The sequence below is a fragment of the Amphiprion ocellaris genome, chromosome 6 (genome assembly GCF_022539595.1).
Source record: "Amphiprion ocellaris isolate individual 3 ecotype Okinawa chromosome 6, ASM2253959v1, whole genome shotgun sequence".
NCBI lineage: Eukaryota > Metazoa > Chordata > Actinopteri > Pomacentridae > Amphiprion > Amphiprion ocellaris.
The window spans coordinates 18,348,030-18,367,949 of NC_072771.1; the positions used below are offsets into that span (position 1 = coordinate 18,348,030).

The 19,920-nt window shown below is 40.6% G+C and overlaps 1 long non-coding RNA gene across 1 annotated transcript; it reads right to left on the reverse strand.

Annotated features, from left to right (window-relative positions):
- Positions 1 to 616: 616 nt before the first annotated feature.
- Positions 617 to 14,663, reverse strand: LOC129349119 (uncharacterized). The gene is made up of 3 exons (XR_008601979.1): positions 13,141 to 14,663; positions 892 to 2,721; positions 617 to 787 (listed from the first exon to the last, which is right to left on the reverse strand). It is a non-coding gene; the product is annotated as an uncharacterized LOC129349119 (long non-coding RNA).
- Between the last annotated feature and the right edge of the window lie 5,257 nt (positions 14,664 to 19,920).

Consider the following 19,920-nt stretch of genomic DNA (forward strand, 5'->3'; position numbering starts at 1 on the left):
TACATATACCAAGAAGTCAGTGTAAAGGAAATGTAGACCTAAAAGGATTGTTTAAAGGAATATTTAAATGATTATTTTCATTATTTAATAATCTGTTATCAGTCAGAACCCTGGCAAACTTATTTTCATCAGTTTTTTAGTGGAGGTCACAAATAAAGGAGCTCTAGGTTTTTCCCGGCGTTAGTGAATCAAAAGCTGCTGTTTCAACACAGACATGTTCACATCCATCCACAAACCTCTCAGCACTCAAACACCCACAGACAGGCGGCCGGCTGAGCCGAGGCTCGGCAGCGTCCTCAGACCCACGAGTCGGGGAGTCGCTGAACTTGTTGGTCCGGTTTGAAGGCCTCCGTGTGGTCCAGTAGAAGTCCATGTAGTCGGTGTTGGCTTTGAACCGCAGCGACTGGCCGCCATCAGGTGGACCGGCTCATCCTCGTAGGGCTCCTCCTGTAGCCTTGAGGGGACCACAGGAACATTCAGTAGCTGTTGGAGTTCTTCCTGTTAGGCTCGTGGTAGAACAGCTCTGAAGAATCTTGTACTTGTCTTATCTGGAACAATCTAACAGCCTAAATTGTTAACAGCAGTGTACAGAAGCAAACACAGGCATAGATTAGGACTCAAACTAGATTTATTTTAGAAAACAAATCAACTTAGAGGCATTTGTTCACACATGTGGCTGAATAGGAGGCGGTCCAATCAGATTTGAGGTCTTCACTCTGTAGGTTGGTTGTTAGGTGAGACTCTTGGACCTCCATCAGCTGACGTGGATGTTTGATGGTCTTCCTCTCTAGTGCAAGATGATTCATCCATGAATTCAGCAGCTACAGACTGAAATGAAGCTCATGCTGCCGTTATTGAATTCCTGTTCCAGATCAAATGTTCAGAGCTCACCTTGAATGCAGCCGTCTGCTGTCTGATAGTTTTTCTCATTGTAGTCTTCAATAAAGTCTTTTTCCTCATGTCAGGATGTGGTGAGACTCTTTCTCAGTCTCTGCAGACGTCCCTCATTGTGCATCTCCAGAGAAGAAACAGAAAAACTGGTCACTGCTTCAGCATCACAAACGCTCTCCAGCGTTGAGAGTGTTTTAGGAATTCATTCATTGTGTTGTGAACTTTGAAGGAGCAGAAACTTTACAGCTGCCAAAGATATGAGCTCCTATTCTGGATGTTTTAGGAAATGAAGTTCATCAAATGAACACTTGATTATTGCTGATTACGCTCATTAAATTACTGAAGAAATCCAACATAAAAACCTGTAAACTCTGAGGCAGCTTTTGTTAAAGTTTGTCTATAATTCTATCATCATGTTCTGGAACCAGGACTCTGCAGAAGTTCCTTCAATCAGATACTTGTGTGTTTCTATTTCAGGCCTCAGGTTTGAACGTACAGCAGAGGATTAGAAAGGAGTGATTTTAATATTTAAATCAGTCCAGTAAATGTTTGGCGTGAAAATTATTAAAATTTTGATTTAGATAGATTTGTGTCAAATAATGCTGTAGAGTCTCACTTAAATATATCCAAATGAGTTCAGTGTATTTACATTTTATAGAATATTTGATTTTTTAACCTCAATACTGTAGGGTCTGACCCTAAATATTATAATAATGATGTCAATTTAAATAATATTTTAGTGCAGTCATAAACTTTAATCAGCTAAACTTGCATAATAAATATCACTGCACAATCTTAACCTGAACATTCATATTATTGAGGTAAATTTACATAAATCATGATATTCTAGAGTCTTAACTGGAATATTTCTAACATTAATCTTTTTGTATTGTGCTGATAAACAACAATAACCCGACTTTCAGATAATATTTGTTGTCTGTGATTGTGAGACTAAATTCCTCTACATTCTGGAACTGGACTGCATTTCCCAAAATGAAACATGGACAGAATTTAACACTCATATATCCATGGCAACGCTAACGTTTCTGCTTCTTACCAAAGTTCACAACACAAGTAAAGATTTTAATGTAAAACTTCAGGGATGACTGCTGACCATAAGTATTCTGATCAATACTTCATGATCAATATCAGGACAGATGTTACAACTCCAGCTGTTGCATTAGACTGCAGTTATTCACAGAGAAATTAAAACATCACATTCCTCATAAAAACTAGATGGGACTTTTATTAAATAAAGTGTTGGTGAATAAACTGTGTAAAAAGTACAAAGCAGCTCCATTAAATCAGGAGATGTGAGACTTCCACAGCATGGATCACCATCTGCTGTGTTGATTCATAGCTGAATGTCAGAATGAACTGAGATAGAAAAGCTGCTTTGAGCTGCAACATTACGGTCTGACAATCCAACACCATCACAGTTTTCATCTGGTTGTTTTGCTTCAACATGCTGTGAAGTTCAGTTTTTACCTGAAACAATACAGAGATTCTATTTCCAACTAAGACTGGAATAAAAATTAGAATGTTATGAGGTTATTAATGCAACTAAATCCTTTCAGATGGAAGGATTTACTTCTAAGTTCTAATTCAACTTTCAGTTGGAGCACATTGCATTCACAAAGAAAAACAGCGAAACCTTCATAGCAGCATTTAATAAACCTAAAGCTTCCCTGTTGGCTCATTGGTGGAGTTTGTTACTGAGCATCTGAACCTTAAATCCAGTGAGACGACCATCTTCAGTCGAGGCCAGTCAGAGAACTTCAAGACCTTCCATCAGCTGGACCAGATGTGGCATCATCTCCCTCTGAACATCTGGATGACAGGAGAAAAGACAGAAATCAAACACAGGTCACAGAAATACAATTTATTCACTTTCATCATTTTATAAAAGTAGCATGAACTTTCTTAAAACTTGACAATATCAGTAATGAAAGTAAATGTTTTTATCTCATGTTTATCTCATGTTGAAGCTGAATTTAAAGTCAATTTTAATGACAGTTTATCCTGAGAGGAGTGAGAATGGAGCTTTTCTTTCCTTTTTAGAATATTCCCTCAAAATATTCTGTTTATTATTGGCTTTAGAAGCATTTTTATTTATTTATTTTTAGATACCTCAGACTGATGCACTTTGCTGTTTTGCAGATAATTTCATGTACAATGACAATAAAGATCTTCTATTATAACATATTTTGCTAAAACAAGAACTGCAAACCTTCTCAACCATCTCTCAGGCTGCAAAATTCCAACTGCGACCAAGAATTATCTGATGTAGTTATTATTATAATCTTTACTGAACCAGCCCTTGAATTAATAAAAATCTGTATATGGATATGATTTTCTCTGATGGGACCACTATGGAAGCCGTAGTAACAATTAACTATCCTTTGCAGGGAAAGACTAGGTCTTCTTCAGGTGGATAAAAAAAATGCTCTCCCTTAAAAAAAAAACAAAAAAAATGCCTACAATAAAGTAAATCTCTTCTGCACTGCACACATACTCCACTTTTGTATAACTCTGGATGTCAGAGTAAAGGCAGACAGATCCACCGATCAGCCACAACATTCTGACCACTGACAGCTGAAGAGAACAACATCCATCATCTTGTTCTAATGCAACGTTCTGCTGGGAAACCTTGTGTCAGAGGATTACCGCCTCCAGCGGGCTGACTCCAACCTGGATCACAGAACTGAGAGGAGAGAAACAGATCAAACACAGACAAAGAGATTTCTTGTACAAGGGCACCCTGCTCAGCTCACGTTCTGAGGCAGAGACGCGCTGAATAGTTCCTTGTCCCTTTATTTATAGCAAGCTTGGGTTACAAAACAGCAGGGGGTGGGGCAGTCCCACGCTCTGAGAAAAAACATATATGTGGTGTGAGAAGAAGAATTTTTCTCGTGAGAATGAGAATGTTTAGCAGGTGAGGTGTATGTGTGTTGTGACTGTAAGCTGCATGTGTGGCAATGTGGTTACAACATACATTCTTGCGAGTGTACAGGCAAGTAGAAAACTACTGAAACTTAGTACAGAGATATATGATCATGTGAACACTCAATTTTCTTCTAACATTCCCTCCTGTTGGTCATCATGATTATATGCATTAATTCAATATTAAAGAACATGATAAGGTAGACAGAGAGAAGTAATGACATAGGAAGTTATCAAAATGTAACAACTCTAAAATAGTTTTCTGCTACATTGTCATTGGCCTAGTCACTAGAGTATTTACACAGAATCTTCTGCCTCGGTACCAGAATCCGTTGACGAGTCTGCACCTCCAGGTGCGTTATTGGTGTCATCCTGAGGCAGATGTTGATATTGAGAAAACAGAATATGCATTTGTACAGCTACAAGGCGAGTAATACAAGATTTGATGCATGGGATTACACAAGTAGTAAAAATGCAGAGTAAAACTAGAATTACAATTAAAGGCATTGCTAAAGAAAGAATTTTCCCTCTCCAGTCTCCCCATGATAACCAATCCCAAAAACTCCATCCTCCTGCGAGGTCAACGTCATCCTTTTTCATTTCTGCCAATAGGTCATTAAGATGATTTACTGTGTTGGAAATGTTACCAGCAATGTCAGGTATGTATGTGCAGCACTGATCACCTATAACGTGGCAGAGGCCTCCCTGTGAGGCTAAGAGGATGTCCAGTGCCATGCGGTGTTGTATTAGAGTGGCACGTACAGCTGCAACCCATGGAGTGAGTGCAGCAAAACCGTCTGACACAACAGAAGTTAGATTTTCCAATTGTACATGTAATTTGTCAATGTTATAAGCATTATTAATGGTTCCCCACCATGGCAACGATCCTCCTAAGAATTTAGTTCCTTCTGAGGTTAAACCAACATCACGCTTTGGTCTATAATGAGGATAGTGATGAGTGCTATACTTTAATTCATTATATACCTGAATTGTAGGTGTGAGATACACAAGAGTGCAGATTCCACTCCAGTGTGGTGGCAAGGCCTGCCATAGGCCTCCATCATCAGATGGACCGTACACTTGGGTACCATTCAGAGTTAATGGGTCAGTCACCTGCAGAGAATACATAGGGCGGTTTTGGCCTGAGGAGGCATCCGCGTTGGTTTCTTCACTAGCCTATAGTGCCAGACTTGTCAGTCTGTGTCCCCAGACGCATCAGGCTAGTCCTGCATACTGTCCAGTAGACTGCCCTATAGGAAACTCTAGTCTTGGTCACTATGTATCTCTTTGACTGCCTCTGTTATTAGTTTACAATGTGATAGATGTATCCAGGATGGTCTCTCTGCTATTTTGATTGCGGTTGGTGTTGTTAATAGTACTTGGTAGGGTCCCTCCCACCTGGGTGTGTTCAACAAGTCTCTTATCCAGTCTGCTAGATTATTTTCTCTTTCTGATTTCACTAAATCAGAGTTAAAAACTGGCATGGGAAAAGGTCGTCCATACACTATTTCAAAAGGGGTTAAACCTTTTTCTGTTTTAGTTATTCTCATCCACATTTTTACTAAGGATAAACAATCTGTCCATGGTCTCTTTGTTTCTTCTACTGCTTTTCTTAGCCTTTGTTTTATGGTGCCATTTGTTCTTTCCACCAGTCCTGCACTTTGTGGGTGATATGCACAGTGGTTTTTTAGAGACATTCCTAATGCTTCTGCTAGGTGCTGCACTGTTTCATTCACAAAGTATGTGCCATTATCTGATCTAATTACTCGTGGTATGCTGTATGTTGGAATGTAATGTCCTGCTAGACATTTAGCCATGCTTAGAGCATCATTTTTCTTTAATGGGTAAATTTCAACCCATTTGTACAAAGCACATACAATGACTAATGCGTATTTTCCGTGTCTGGAGTCGCTTAATTCTATAAAATCCATATGTATGGTGTGAAATGGATGTGGAGGTGTAGGAAATTGTCCTCTTTTCGGTCTCTGATTTCCCTGTGAATTGTGTTTTTGACAAATCATGCACTTTGCAACATGTTGTTTAGCAGAAATTTCAAAATTTTTTAAAATTTTGTGTTACCATCCCTCCTGTTGAGACATGGTAACACCATGGCTCACCAAAGCTGCTGTGGCATGCAATGATTTAGGAAGGATAGGTTTACTGTCAATATGCAAAATGTCATCTTTTGTGGTCTCCCCTCTTTTGTGCCAGGTTTTTTGTTCAGAAATGGGAGCAGATAGTTGAGCATCTTTCAACAGTTCACAATTCAGAGATGGGAAAAGAGCTATGTCATAAAAGCGGCAGCTTTTGCAGCTAGATCAGCTTTGTTATTTCCTCTAGTAATGGAGGAATCATCATTTTGATGAGCAGCATATTTACACAAAGAAAGTGAGGTGGGTAGTGAAACTGTCTCTAAGAGTGTTAACATCATTCTACTGTGAGTGAGTGGCTTCCCAGTTGCTGTGGTTAAGCCACGATGTGCCCAAACACGTGAAAAATGGTGCACTGAATCAAAAACATATTGGCTATCAGTCCATATGCAGATGTCTTTCCCTTCGGAGAGTTGACACGCTCGAGTGACAGCATGTAATTCAGCTGTTTGAGCTGAGAAAGAAGGAGGAAGTGAACCAGACTCAATAAGTGTGGTTTCTGTAGTTACTGCGTAGCCCACACGGTTCCTTCCTTTTTCATCTTTTTGTGCAGAGCCATCAACAAACAGGTGCTGTTGTTGAGGCTGTGGTATCTTAAAAATGTCATCTCAGGGCACAGTTTCATGCTCCACCTCAGTTTTACAGTAATGATGTGTTCCATCTAATGGAGTAGCAAGCATGCTCGCAACATTAACCTTTTTGCACTGAGTGTAGGAGATTTGAGGATTAGATAACAGAATGGAAATGAGGCTTAGCAGTCTTGTGTTTTTAATAAATGGTAATGGTGTCTGTAATAAGACTAAAGGAACATTGTGTTCAACTTTGATGTCTAATGTGTCAAAACAATATCAGAACTAGCTTCTATAGCTTCAGCTATAGCTGTGCATGCTTGCACGCAGGTAGGTAAGCCAGAAGCCACCACATCTAGTTTCTTAGAATAAAAAGCTAAAGGTCGGTGTCTCGCACCAAAAGGTTGGGTAAATACAGCGGACATGAATCCCTGATGCGATGAGACAAATAAAGTGAATGGTAGAGAGTAATTTGGGAAAGCTAGCACTGTATCTGATTGCAAATACACTTTCAACTTTGTGAAACAGTCCATAGTTTCAGGTGTCCACTGTATTTTGTCTATCATGGTCATCTGTTTCCCATGTATTAAATTCTGTAGTGGCTGAGCACTTTTAGTATAGTCAGGAATCCACGTTCTGCAGTAGTTACACAAACCGAGGAATGACATCATTTGTTGTTTGGTTTCAGGTTGAGGAGTATTCAAAATGGCCATTCTGTGAGAGAATATGACCTAGATATACAACCTCAGGTTGGCAGAGTTGAATTCTCGTTTTAGAGACCTTATGACCTTCAGCATACAGGTGTTGTAACACTGTCAACGTGTTTCTTTCACAGTCTTGTTTGGTATGTCCAGTTATTAATATGTCATCGACATATAATAAGTACTGACCGTTTATCAGGGGGGAACACCTAGTCATAGAGGCACGCAGAGCTTGGGAATACAAAGTTGGGCTATTTGTGAAACCTTGTGGAAGTCTGGTATAGGTATACATTTGACCATTGTATTGGAATGCGAATAAATCTTGGGATTCTCTGTCCAATGGAACAGAGAATAATGCATTGGATAAATCTACAACACTAAACCATTTGTCTCGAGAGCCTATACTGTTCAAAAGAGTATGTGGATTGGCTACTTCCACAGGTTCGGGTTCTACTATAGCATTTACTGCTCGTAGATCTTGAACCATTCTCCATTTTCCATTTGCCTTTTTTACAGGAAAAATAGGAGTTTTGCAAATAGGTGTGTCAGTTTTTCGTAGTATTCCTGCCTTCAACATGTCCTTTATGACTGGTCCTATGCCCTCCTGTGTTTCCTGAGTCAGTGGATATTGTTTTAATTTTGGTCTGTCTGATTTGACTAATTTCACTTTTATAGGATCCTGATCTTTTATTAATCCAACATCTGTCGGGCTTGTAGACCATAATGCAGATGGTAACGTACCTAATAATTGCATATGTTCTAATGACAGTGCAAACTGTGGTTTTTCTAATAGTCAGTTCTTTTCATCTAGGTGTGTCTGTGGCGTGACTCCTACATACAGTCTCAAAACCTTTTTCCTAATTTGTGTGTTTTTGCCTGTACTCCAACCATCATCATCAGGTTTTGAATAGTCATCTCTTTTAGCTTTCTCCAACATAAAAGGCATGTTTCACCACTGGTGACTCTTAGTTTTTGTCAACGAGACATGTGCAGGTGTGATTTTGCTTATTGATTTTAGTTCCTGTCCCATTATTACTGAGCAACAGGAATCGCCTGATGGCAGAACATACATAGGAGACAGATAGTGCGGCATTTTACTGCATGCACTCTCTTATCATATTGTTCATCTGGTCCAGGATCCTTTTTATATCGCAATGTGCAATGCAGGTCGGAGGGTGCCATGGAATCAATCACATCTGGACTCCGGGGAGTTTCTTTCAACTTGTCTTTTGCCATAGTTAGTAGGTGACGAGATGTAGGCTCATCCACCAGGTCTAAACTCCAAAAGAAATGTGGAACACCTGCTCCTTCCACCAGACATGCAGTTTGTAGTGTAACTGCAGTCATTTTACCATCTTTGTCGGGGATAACTCCAATATTCAGTTTAACCATGGCATCTCGTCCTAATAGGTTTACTGGACAAGATGAATCCACTAATACTGACATTTTGGCGCTGTTATTGGAGTCTGGATCTAGAATGGTGGCAGGATGTGTGGTTCTAAGAGGAGTCACATGTCCTGATGCAGATTTTACTCAAACTACATTGTTGGAGAGTCTCATCCCAGGAAAAGTCTCTCTAAGAACTGTAGTACATGCTCCTGTGTCACATAAGCAGTTAAAAACTTTGCCATTTATCAAAATTGGTTTAGTGGGTGAGTCCTTATCATGCGCTGCTTTAACCATACTGAAAATATCAAGCTGGGTGTCAGTATCACTCTGTTCTCGCTCTTTCTGTATGTGACCTTGTGTGTGTGAGCTTGTTTGTGCAGCTGAGCTGGGCTGTGTTTCCTTATTTTCAATTGTAGCTGCATTTTGCACAAGCTGCACTTCTTGTTCCCTATCTGAAACAGGTGTTACTACCTGTTTTCTGTCATCATCAGCAACTAGTCATACTTGTGTGGGTTTGTGTCTGCACTCTCTCGCGATGTGTCCTGGCTTGTGACAGATATAGCACAATTTTTTGCTCACGATCTTTCTGTTGTTGATCTGAGTCTTCTGTGCGTGTCTGATAATGTCCACGCAAATGGCCTTTACCACGGCCTCTACCTCTCAGATAGTTCTGTCTGTGGCTGTAGGCTTCAAGGTTTTCAGTTACATAAACTGAGCTTTGGGTTTGTTTTCTTTTCTGTACCCCTTCAGCATGAGTAGCTTGGTTAACAGCCTGTGTTACTGAGCCTGTGTTTTGGTCTACCCAGTGTTTTTCCACATGGTGTCTTAATGGTGGGAGTAATTCCTTTAAGAAATGCATTTTTAATTGCTGTTGATAAGGAGATTCCTCAGCTTCATCCTGCTGGATGCCTGAATTGGCTCTAAACACTCTTTCCAACCTGTGTCTATATTCTGCTGCCAATTCTCCTTCTTTTTGCTTGGTTTCTCCTATGGCCGCATAATCCACCCTCACTGGCCACTCGAGGCGAACCCTGTCTAAAAGGTCAGCTATTTGTCTGAGCATATCTGGGCTGTCATATGTTAGAGGGCTTCCTCTAGTGTCCAGTCCTATATAGTCTCCCCGTACTCTCCCCCAGTCTGAGGTCAGAACGTCCTGTAAACACTGTTGTAGTTCTGTACCATTTAATCTGTAGCTCACTCTAAGTCCTTGCATGCCATTGATAAATTCGTTCAGACCATCTTTTGGGTGTGGGATACCCGATGTGGCTTTCTTTCTGTCATGATTACTCCACGGTCTGTAAACCAGCATTGTTGGTTGTACGTCTACAATGGGTCCACCACGGTCGTCTTGCTCGCCCGTAGGTTGGCCAAACCTCGGGTTTGCAACTTCTATGAGTGGACATAGTGTCGATTTAGTGGGAGTCGGTCCGCAGTCGTCGCAGTCCTCTATATCCTTGTCAATGTCATGTCCTGGTCTGAAACGGCGTACCGTTTGTTCTAAGTCATTGTGTGGATATAGGTTAGGTTCTTTGAGTTTCTTTATTTTTCTTTTTCCTTTTCTCTCTCGCTCCTGTGCACGAGTTCTAGCTGGCTCCGTCAGCTCCCTCTGTTTTTTCTCTGTCTCGTCTTGTTTTACTCCTCTGCTTGGACTTGACCTTGGCTCCTGTTTATCTGCAGCTTCATTTTCTTCTACTCTGGTTTGTGCTCTCTGCCTATTCACGGCTGTTTCTTCATCTGTTTTCACTAGAGCTGCTGCGATTTTTATTGCCTTTTCCTTGTTTTCTTTATTTGAGATATTTCTGTTTTTAGATCGACTTGGAGACGCAGGACATCTTTAGTGTCCAGTTTTCCAGTGCAATTATGTTTTCTTATCCATCTTATGCTTATCTGGCCTGCTCCAGGGAGGCTTTTTCTCCATGAACAGACCGTCCTTGGATAAAGGTTGCGATGATTTACTCCCCATCTTCTCTGTCTATGTCAGAACACTCCAATTTAAATACTATTTCTTCTGCTGTTTCTAGGTTAATTTCTCTGTTATTTACTGTTATTCCACCGCTCTCATAAAATGTTTCAACTTGTAAATCTACTAGTAGAGAGTTTATTGACGGAGGAGTCCAGAAATATTTAGTTTTTATTTCTCCGTCTTTAGATACAAAATGGATAATTACCAAACTCTTTTAATTTTACACTATGAGGGTTCCTCTAAGGATGTCACAAACATGAGGTGAAATTGAGTGAAGTTCCTCCACCAAGCTTCTACAGTAACTAATTTACTGCGGGTAGAGCTTACTCAAAACACCGTTTGTACGTGATCCTTATTGGATAAAATAAAAAATTGAGATCGCAAACTCACTAGAGTTTTTTAATGAGCGTTTCTCAAAACACAGAACACAAACAGACTCATTCACTCCTATTTACCGCTGACTGGGTATTTTGTAACAGTACTGACTGACTGTTCTGTAGCTACTTATCTGGGACTTTTGCACTCATTCACTAAGAACTTTTGTGCTCATCCAAGGGACTTTTGGACTCATCCATTATGGACTTTTGTCCTCATCCAGACTAGTCTTTTCTGGGACTTTTGCACTCATTCACTAGGAACTTTTGTGCTCATCCAAAATCGATTTTATGGGACTTTTGAACTCATCCACAAGGGACTTTTGTTCTCATCCAAGCGCTTTGTCCAAGTATATTAGGACTTCTATGCTCATCTTGAGCGCTCCCTCTTGGAGCCGAGGTTTCTGTTATGGCTAAAACTCGAAAACCCAGAATTTTATTTACGGCTAAAATTCATAAACCCATTCACTCTCTTTGCGTGTGGATACTCACTCTCGTTCTAGTGATCTGTAGTTCGGATGGAAAAACCAGAGAATCACCGTGAGGGTTGGTTCTAACCCTGGCCCAGGTCCGAATTCACGTCCTGGGTCTTTTCAGACACCCTGGGTGACTGGCTGTCGACAGACTTCAGGTTAACCACTCAGCGGGATCTCAGGCTTCCCATCCGGCTCGAAGGACCAAGAATTATGTCAGAGGATTACCGCCTCCAGCGGGCTGACTCCAACCTGGATCACAGAACTGAGAGGAGAGAAACAGATCAAACACAGACAAAGAGATTTCTTGTACAAGGGCACCCTGCTCAGCTCACGTTCTGAGGCAGAGACGCGCTGAATAGTTCCTTGTCCCTTTATTTATAGCAAGCTTGGGTTACAAAACAGCAGGGGGTGGGGCAGTCCCACGCTCTGAGACAAAACATATATGTGGTGTGAGAAGAAGAATTTTTCTCGTGAGAATGAGAATGTTTAGCAGGTGAGGTGTATGTGTGTTGTGACTGTAAGCTGCATGTGTGGCAATGTGGTTACAACATACATTCTTGCGAGTGTACAGGCAAGTAGAAAACTACTGAAACTTAGTACAGAGATATATGATCATGTGAACACTCAATTTTCTTCTAACACCTTGACATTCATGTGGATGTTTGACATGTACCACCACCTAAACACTGCAGGACAAACAACCCCCTAGTCTCCATGGCAACAGCAGTCCTTGATGCCAGCTGCCACCCTCAGCAGGACAAATTAAAACTGCTCAGGAGTGGTCCGAGGAACACGACAGAGCTAAGCTGTTCACCTGGGTTCCACACTCCCCACATCCAGATCTGATTGAGCATCTGTGGGATGGTCCAGGATCAGCCTGGTCTAGGTAGGACCCACCCTGCAACCCACAGGATCCACAGAATCCACAGGACATCCCCAGAGGTTCTGATGAACCACTGGGTCAGAGGAGTTTTAGCAGCATAAAGGGACCAACACAGTATTAGTCAGGTGGTCAGAATGTTATACTGTTATATTGTCATACTGATTATATGATCAGTAAATGTTACCATCAATTATAACATCCACATTGATCAGGAAAAAAAACAAACTATGAGTTCATTCAGAAACTGTGGGGTTAAACCTAAAAACACAGACCTCAACAGCAGTTTGTTTCAGAGCAGAACACCAGCTGGTTTTCACTAAAGAAGCTTTCAGAGCAACAATTAAATGACAGTTTTGTTCTCATTAAGTTCAGAGTCAGCCAAAATAATGTACACACATCAGGAAAAGAAAAACTTTTATAAATATTTCATTTGTATAAGTACTTCTACACATATAGATACCTCTTTCTAAGTTTGATCAAATCACAATAACTCTGTGTCCTGTTGTACGATGTTTTCCCAACAGATGGAATTACCCTCATGAATGGAGCATCAACAAGTGACGTCTACAACACAACAGAAATGTCTGGAAGCCAGTGGCCACCACTTTGAGCACCTCTTGTAATTGTAGAGGCCAAAGATAACTTTTATTAATCTCGTGATGTCTGAATAAATTTGATATTGAAATATTTATGCAAGTTTTTCTTTTCCTGATGTGTGTAAACATTATTTTGGCTGACTCTGTATAGTAGGTTTCTGACAGGTCACCAGGCAACACCTGTTTATAATAATGACAAACATACCTGCATTCTACAGGAGTAATTTTCCTCATGTGCAGGTAAAGATGTGTGAGGACCTTAGAGATGACAGGAGCAGGAGTCATCCTCACTAATTCAGCTTCCACCTAGAAACAGAAAGACCACAAACAAACACACTGATATACTCTCAAACGTTCAACCTCACAGCCTCAAAATATCTGTTTAGGAAGTGTTGTGTTTCTAAATTCTGCTGAAAGCATTGACAGACATTCTCTTACAAGGTTGTGTAAAAAGCAGCCTGTCCTCTGAGCTACTGAGAAATTTTCCTGAACAAAGTTTCTACGTGTAAATCAGCTCAACAAAAACTAAAGCCTCAGTCAGAGATAACAGGTATCGCAAATTATAAAGAACTTTCTTTGTTAACTCAGACTTTCTGCTTCAACCTCACATAAAAAGGGGAGTTTAACTCGTCAGGTGACTGAAAATGAACGGCTTGTGCAGTTCTAGATCCAAAAGTAGGATGTTTCAACTCATGTTTTACTACAAACACGTACAGTAATAAATAAATCCAATGGCTGGTTGTTAGTTTATTCACTATTAATGTCATTTTATATACTGGATTGAACTTGAGCAGTGGAAGAGAGAAGGAATTTAATGAAATTATGGAGATTCAGAGAGGTAATGTTGCGCAATGTTAAGTGCGGTTTAATTCAAACCAGCTGAATGTTAAACTTCAGTGCAGCTCAACGGGTTTGAGTTAACCTTAAAGTAAAATAACTTTTTTAAAAGCTAAAATACACAGCAGAGAAATACAGGCTGAGAAGGTCATTCTAACAATGAGGACAGCTGCGGCAGCAACTCCGCCCTTGTCCACACGTAGCCGGGTATCTCACAAAACGAAGATATTTTTCTACGATTCGGCCTATCATCCACACGAAAACGCAGATTTACGTCATCAAAAACGATTCTTTTTAAAAACTCCGACCAAAGTGAAGATTTGCGAATTCTCCGTTTTATGCGTCTGCATGTGGACATCAGTAACCGGGGTTTTGCGTTTCGAAACGTCACCGCCTGCGACAAAATATGTTCCTACGTCACATATGCGACCTGTGTTTACATTCGGTAATAGTATGGATGCTCTCACAAGGTTTTGGGCGCTGTTTCTTGTACAGGCGCTTTTTACTTGCTTGTTTTTATAAGCCCAGATACTGCTCCACATTCAACAACACAGGCGAAGGACGACGTTAAGGACGGTTATTCTCCACCACCTTGCTAGGATTTGGGGAACTACTGCCACCTAAAGGTCCGCGGCATGCTTATGAATGTGCTGAAAAACGCACTTATGCGGTTAGGTGTGGATGAAGTTTTTTTCTAAAAACGAGGTGGTGTGTACGTAAGTTTTTTTCTAGACGGAGGGGGCAGGATATTCGGTTTTACAAAAACCCTGCTACGTGTGGACAAGGCCTAACACAGGTGTTCAGCGGTAAGTTAGCCACCTGTGTTAATTAGCCCGCTAGCTAGCTAACTTAGCCGCTTAGCTAGCTAACGCGTCCGGACCAACTGCTCAAACACGACAAAACACAACTCTTCACAAGTCGCTGACTTAACGTACAACAAAATAACGCTACTGCTTAGAAGTATTTATCTTCTTACCGTGTTTTACTCCAAAAACAAGATCAACAGCAGCCAGAGATGCTACCAGACGTGCAGATCATAGAAGACTAGATACGCTCGCGCGCTGTCTTCTATCTTTGGTCTGACCAATCGCTGCTCTCTGGCTCCGCCCTCTGAGAATCTTGTTGTCGTTTGGCTCCACACTTGCTGATGACCACTTCCGGTCTCAGAAAATGAAAAAACGGACCTTTTTTCGTTTCTGTCCCTTACTGATTTTACTTTCTTGTTATTCTAAATATAAAACGAAAATCAAAGCATTTAAAAAAAAAAAATCGTATGTCCCTTTTTGATCATGAAAAGGAAAAACGCCTTGTATTTCAATTTTATTTTTTGTATTTTAAAACGAAAATCAAATAACCACTCGTTTTTTGTTTTTCATACCCGTTTCAGAACGGAAAATCCAATTACCAGATCCGTACACGGACCCACCACACACACCTTTGACTCACTTCCACACATTAGTTGAGGAGCCGCGAAAACCTGGTCGCACCAAACTATTTTACATCTGGTGAAGCTCTCCAGCAAACTACAGCGTCGGATGAAGAGTCCAGCCACTCGTCTGGCCCGGATTCTGCCACCAGCTCGGATGAAGCCGATCTTATGGCAGGAATTGATCATTCCAGTGACATGTAAGTCTGTATTCATGAGAAGTTGTTTGTTTTGAGTTGGAGAAAAGTAAAGAAAGTATAATATACATGGAACGCCGCCGAAAGCATTCCGCGCAAAATACGCATCATTTTTACAAGTCATGTGCTGCGCACAGCTAACGTACCACGTAACTTTTTCTGTGTGCAGCATTTACAATGTTGGGAAGGAGGAGGAGGAGGAGGGGGAGGAGGAAGAGGAGAGAATGGAGGTCTCCTGCTGTCCTGGTACCCCAGCGAGAGGTAGAGGGACAGACCGGCCTCCAGCCAGGAGACGCTGCAGCAGCCGCTCCACCAGCGAGCGCTCCGGGCCAGAGGCGCTCCCTACAGCTGGCTGGAAAACTGAGAAGGAACCTGACAGCTTACCTTCTCTGCCACATTTCCTGCCGAAAAGGAGGCCAGGTGTCCAGCCGCCTCTGTCAGAATATGTGGACAGCCCTTCTCCATCAGACCTGTCCAAGTACTTGGACCAGGAGACCATCAAAATACTGTTTCTGATTCAACTCAGTAAAAACGAGTTTCTTTTATTTTCAAATGCACTTTTTATGGTCTGACCATGGTTTTGTACATAAAATATGTGTGTTCATAAGTATCTGGCACACTTAGAAATTTGATTGCACTATTGTAAATAATTTGTTTTGATGTTGACGTTGTCTCTTTGCAAATTTTGCAGTTTTTTGTTTATTTTCGTTTTTTTTACAGGTTACAAAATTGACCATATCTCAAAAAGCAAATTATGTACAGACTCCAAATAAATTTCCTGTGGTTCCAAAGGATATTGTGCAACTTTTTTACATTTACAAATCTGAGGGATACAGCTATGCAATTTCTGTATTTTGAAATATATGTGAAAAAAACAAAAACGATTTTCATTTTTTAAAGGTTTATTGCACTTTTAAGCAATTTTTTGTAGTAGTTAAGACATAAGTCAATACATATTATTAAAATTCGGGATATCAGGGTTATTTTGATGTAAAGCAAATAAAAATACTCCAAAAATGGCACTACAGTATGTAAAAATGTAAAAATATGTCCTTGCACAATGGTGGGTCTTAAAGGGTTAAAGCCTGCCAAATACTGACAGTTGTATTGAAGTAAATGTGAACTCTCTTTTCAAGCTCTTATGCTGTGCTTTATTCATTTTAAAATCCCAACTACAGTTTTCAAGCATACTTTAGATTTGTACAAGAAGTAGCAGTACAGTAGAGCAGCAGGTAAACAGAGGACAACCAGTAACAGAATGCTTACAATCTGGGTTCTTATCAGGTCATCTACGTAAATGATCAGTATTTCCTCTGTCTTCCATCCAGACTGGCTCAGTTTCCCGTTGTAGCTTTTGCCTGAATCGGCTTCTTACGCTGCTGCGGCCGGGGGCGAGCTGGGGGGAGAGGTTTGCGGCTCTGGTAAGGCTTGTTTCCTGATGAGGAGAAAACAGGATCTTTGAGTAGACATCGAGAGCTTTCACCCTTCGAGGAGCTCAGGGTTTCTGATTTGGCACGCGGGCCGATGATGACAGGAGCACAGGTCTTGGGGATGATGGTGGTCATGGTCCGGGTCAGAACTCGTCCTCTTTTGAACGCCAGAGAAGGAGCTGCTGAAGGCTTCTGTTTCTTGTCTCGTGCTTTGCCTCCCTGTTGTTCTTCTGGATGGGTGTGTTGTACATTGTGGGACTGCCAGGTCTGCATCTTACACTCCAAATCTTTCAGAGCCTGGTCAGTGTAGGCCTGCATTTCTTTACGCACCTGAGAAATCTGAGCCTGAAACTCATCCTTTAAGGCTTTTTGGTTCGCCTCAAGCTTTTCCTCAAAAATTGCATGCAACCGCTCCTCCTTCAGATCCATCTGATCTTTGCAATTATCTGTCAGCGCTTGTTTTTCCTCGTCACCATTCACGTCCTTGCTCTGAGGTTCACTGCTGACCCGTATAATCTCTGCTTCTCTGTCTCTGACTTTTTGCACCAGCTCCAGTATGCTGTTCTTTGAGACTTTCACACTCACTTGTGATCTGATCTGGTTACGTACCTGATGGAAAACAGACTGCATCTTTGCTTGCGTGTCCTTTTCTGCAGCGCCGCTGTCTTCCAAACTTTCATCATCCTGACTGAGAGAAGGGAGGATCTCTTGTGCTGTAGCAGTGATGTTCTGTTGTTTCTCCTGTTGTTCACCATTCACTAGGATTTCTGGATTAGATTCAGTCATTTTTATTGTTCGTCTCAACAGCTGTTCCTTTGAACTGAGCTACTACAATCCTGTGAGCAGAGCTGGCGTGGGAAGGACCTAATTGACTGAGGTGTTTTTCCTTAGAGAGGCTGAGCACCAGGGACCTTGAACCTATAGTTGAGTGTAATGCAGCATAGTATATGAGATACCATTTGAAAACAATACAGTGAAGCAGCTGCACAAATTAAGCCAGTAAGAGCTTTAAATACAACAAATTAAAAAAAAAAAATAAAGCTAAGAAAAACACTGGATGTTGACTGAAGCATAAAAAAAACAAAAAACAATTTCCTCTCTTCCAGTAAGGTATTAGTCATACTGTTGGTGCATCTCTGGTAAACAGCACTTCATCTAAACCTCCCAAAGCACACTACTAAACTATGTAATATTCATGTATTTCTTCGGTGTTGTGTTCCTGTGTCTGTATGTGTGTAGCTGCATCCCATGACAACAAAGAGCCTCCTGGCAACAGTATGAAAAACAAAGATCTTCAGGGACAGTTGCAGTGGGAGCATTGAGAGGTGGGCTTTAAACTCTCATCAGTGATTAGTGAGCTGTTCCTGGAATGTAACACGCAATTAACAGACCAGGTTTTTTTCTTTGACTGAGGTAATGATATAATTTGAGCCCTGAGCTTATGAGATCTACAGCTGCTGATTAGAACAATGAAAATAAAAGGAAATTTCAAATTGAAATTATTGCAATGGGCAGATTTAGCTCAATGGTACAATTTGTTGGGGGGAAATAACATCGATTAGAACAATGCAACAAGGGGAAAAGATACCATGTAAACTGATGCACTAATCTATAACAACAAAGCAGCAACAAAATCAGTGAAGCTGTACCATGAATCAGGAAAATTAGTACTCTAATATTCCATATGCTCAAATGTTTGGTCTCTGGTCAGTAACAACAGTATTGAATATTTTTGTTAAAATCATTAGATAATTAGCATAACTTGCTCAATGTGGCACCACTGTATTAAGTTTCTTAATATGCCGAAGCTGGTGAGTTTATTCCATTGTTTGTAATATTAATTCACTTCTGCACTGTTTATATTACTGATAGATTATTATGATAGATATTAAACAATTAAATATTCATAATCTGTTATACACATTAGGGAGACAAACATTATCATATGATTTAATTTATAATGACTTTAGGTTGGAAATAGTAAAGATTGGCTCTTTTACTGTAGTGCCTATAAAAAGTATTCACCGCCTTACGACATTTCTCCTTTTACTGCATGAATTATAGCAAATTTTATTTGCCTTTTTTGACAATAAGTTATTTAAAAAAACTGTCTGAAATGAAAAAATAAAAATGCAAAGTAATGTCAAAAAATTAACAGTGTAAAATATATAAGTGCATAAGTATTCAACCCCTTTAAAGTGACTCTAAGTTCTAAATTCAACACATTTGCAGCTGGTTGGTACTGTGCTGTTCTCAAATACGACCCTAGTAAGGGAGGCCACTAAGACACCTATGACTCCTCTGAAGGAGTAACAAGCTTCAGCGACTAAAGTGGGAAGAGGCTGTGTATAAAACAACTGCTGCCTGTCCTTCACCAGTCAAATCTTTATGGGAGAGAAAGCCAGTATTGGAAAGAGCTCCTATCAAACTTTCACTAGAGTTCACCAGACAGCATATAATAGACTCTAAAGTCAGCTGAAAGAAACTTCTGATGCTTGGTGAACATCAAACATTTCACATCATCACAACATGCCCACCTTGAACTTAGAGGTACCAGCTTGTAACTCACAGGACTCACAGTCTTTACTCATGTGCCATATTCCTTTCATTTGCTAATCTTGGATTTAGCTGCACTCTGAGGTGTATTCAGGGACTTGGAAATGTTCTTGTATATATCGCCTGACTTTCTCATTTCAAAACCCGTTTCACAGAGTTGCTTGGAGTGTTTTTTGTCCTCACAGTTCAGGAATACTGAACTTTGCCAGTGACTGGAGCTTCCAGATACAGGTGTCTTTATAATCACTTGAGACACATTTACTGCACTCAGATGATCTGCATTTTATTACAGTGAATTCGGTGAATCACTTTAAAAGGGGGATCATTATGCATTCACTTATTTTACATTTTATTGTAATTTACATTTGTGTCCCGGCCTGGATCTGGGATCTTTCTGCATAGAGTTTGCATGTTCTCCCTGTGCATGTTTGGGCTCTCAGGGTACTCCAGGTTCCTCCCACAGTCCAAAAGCATGCTGAGGTTAATTGGTAACTCTGTGAACGTGAGTGTGATTGTTTATCTCTATATGTAGCCCTGTG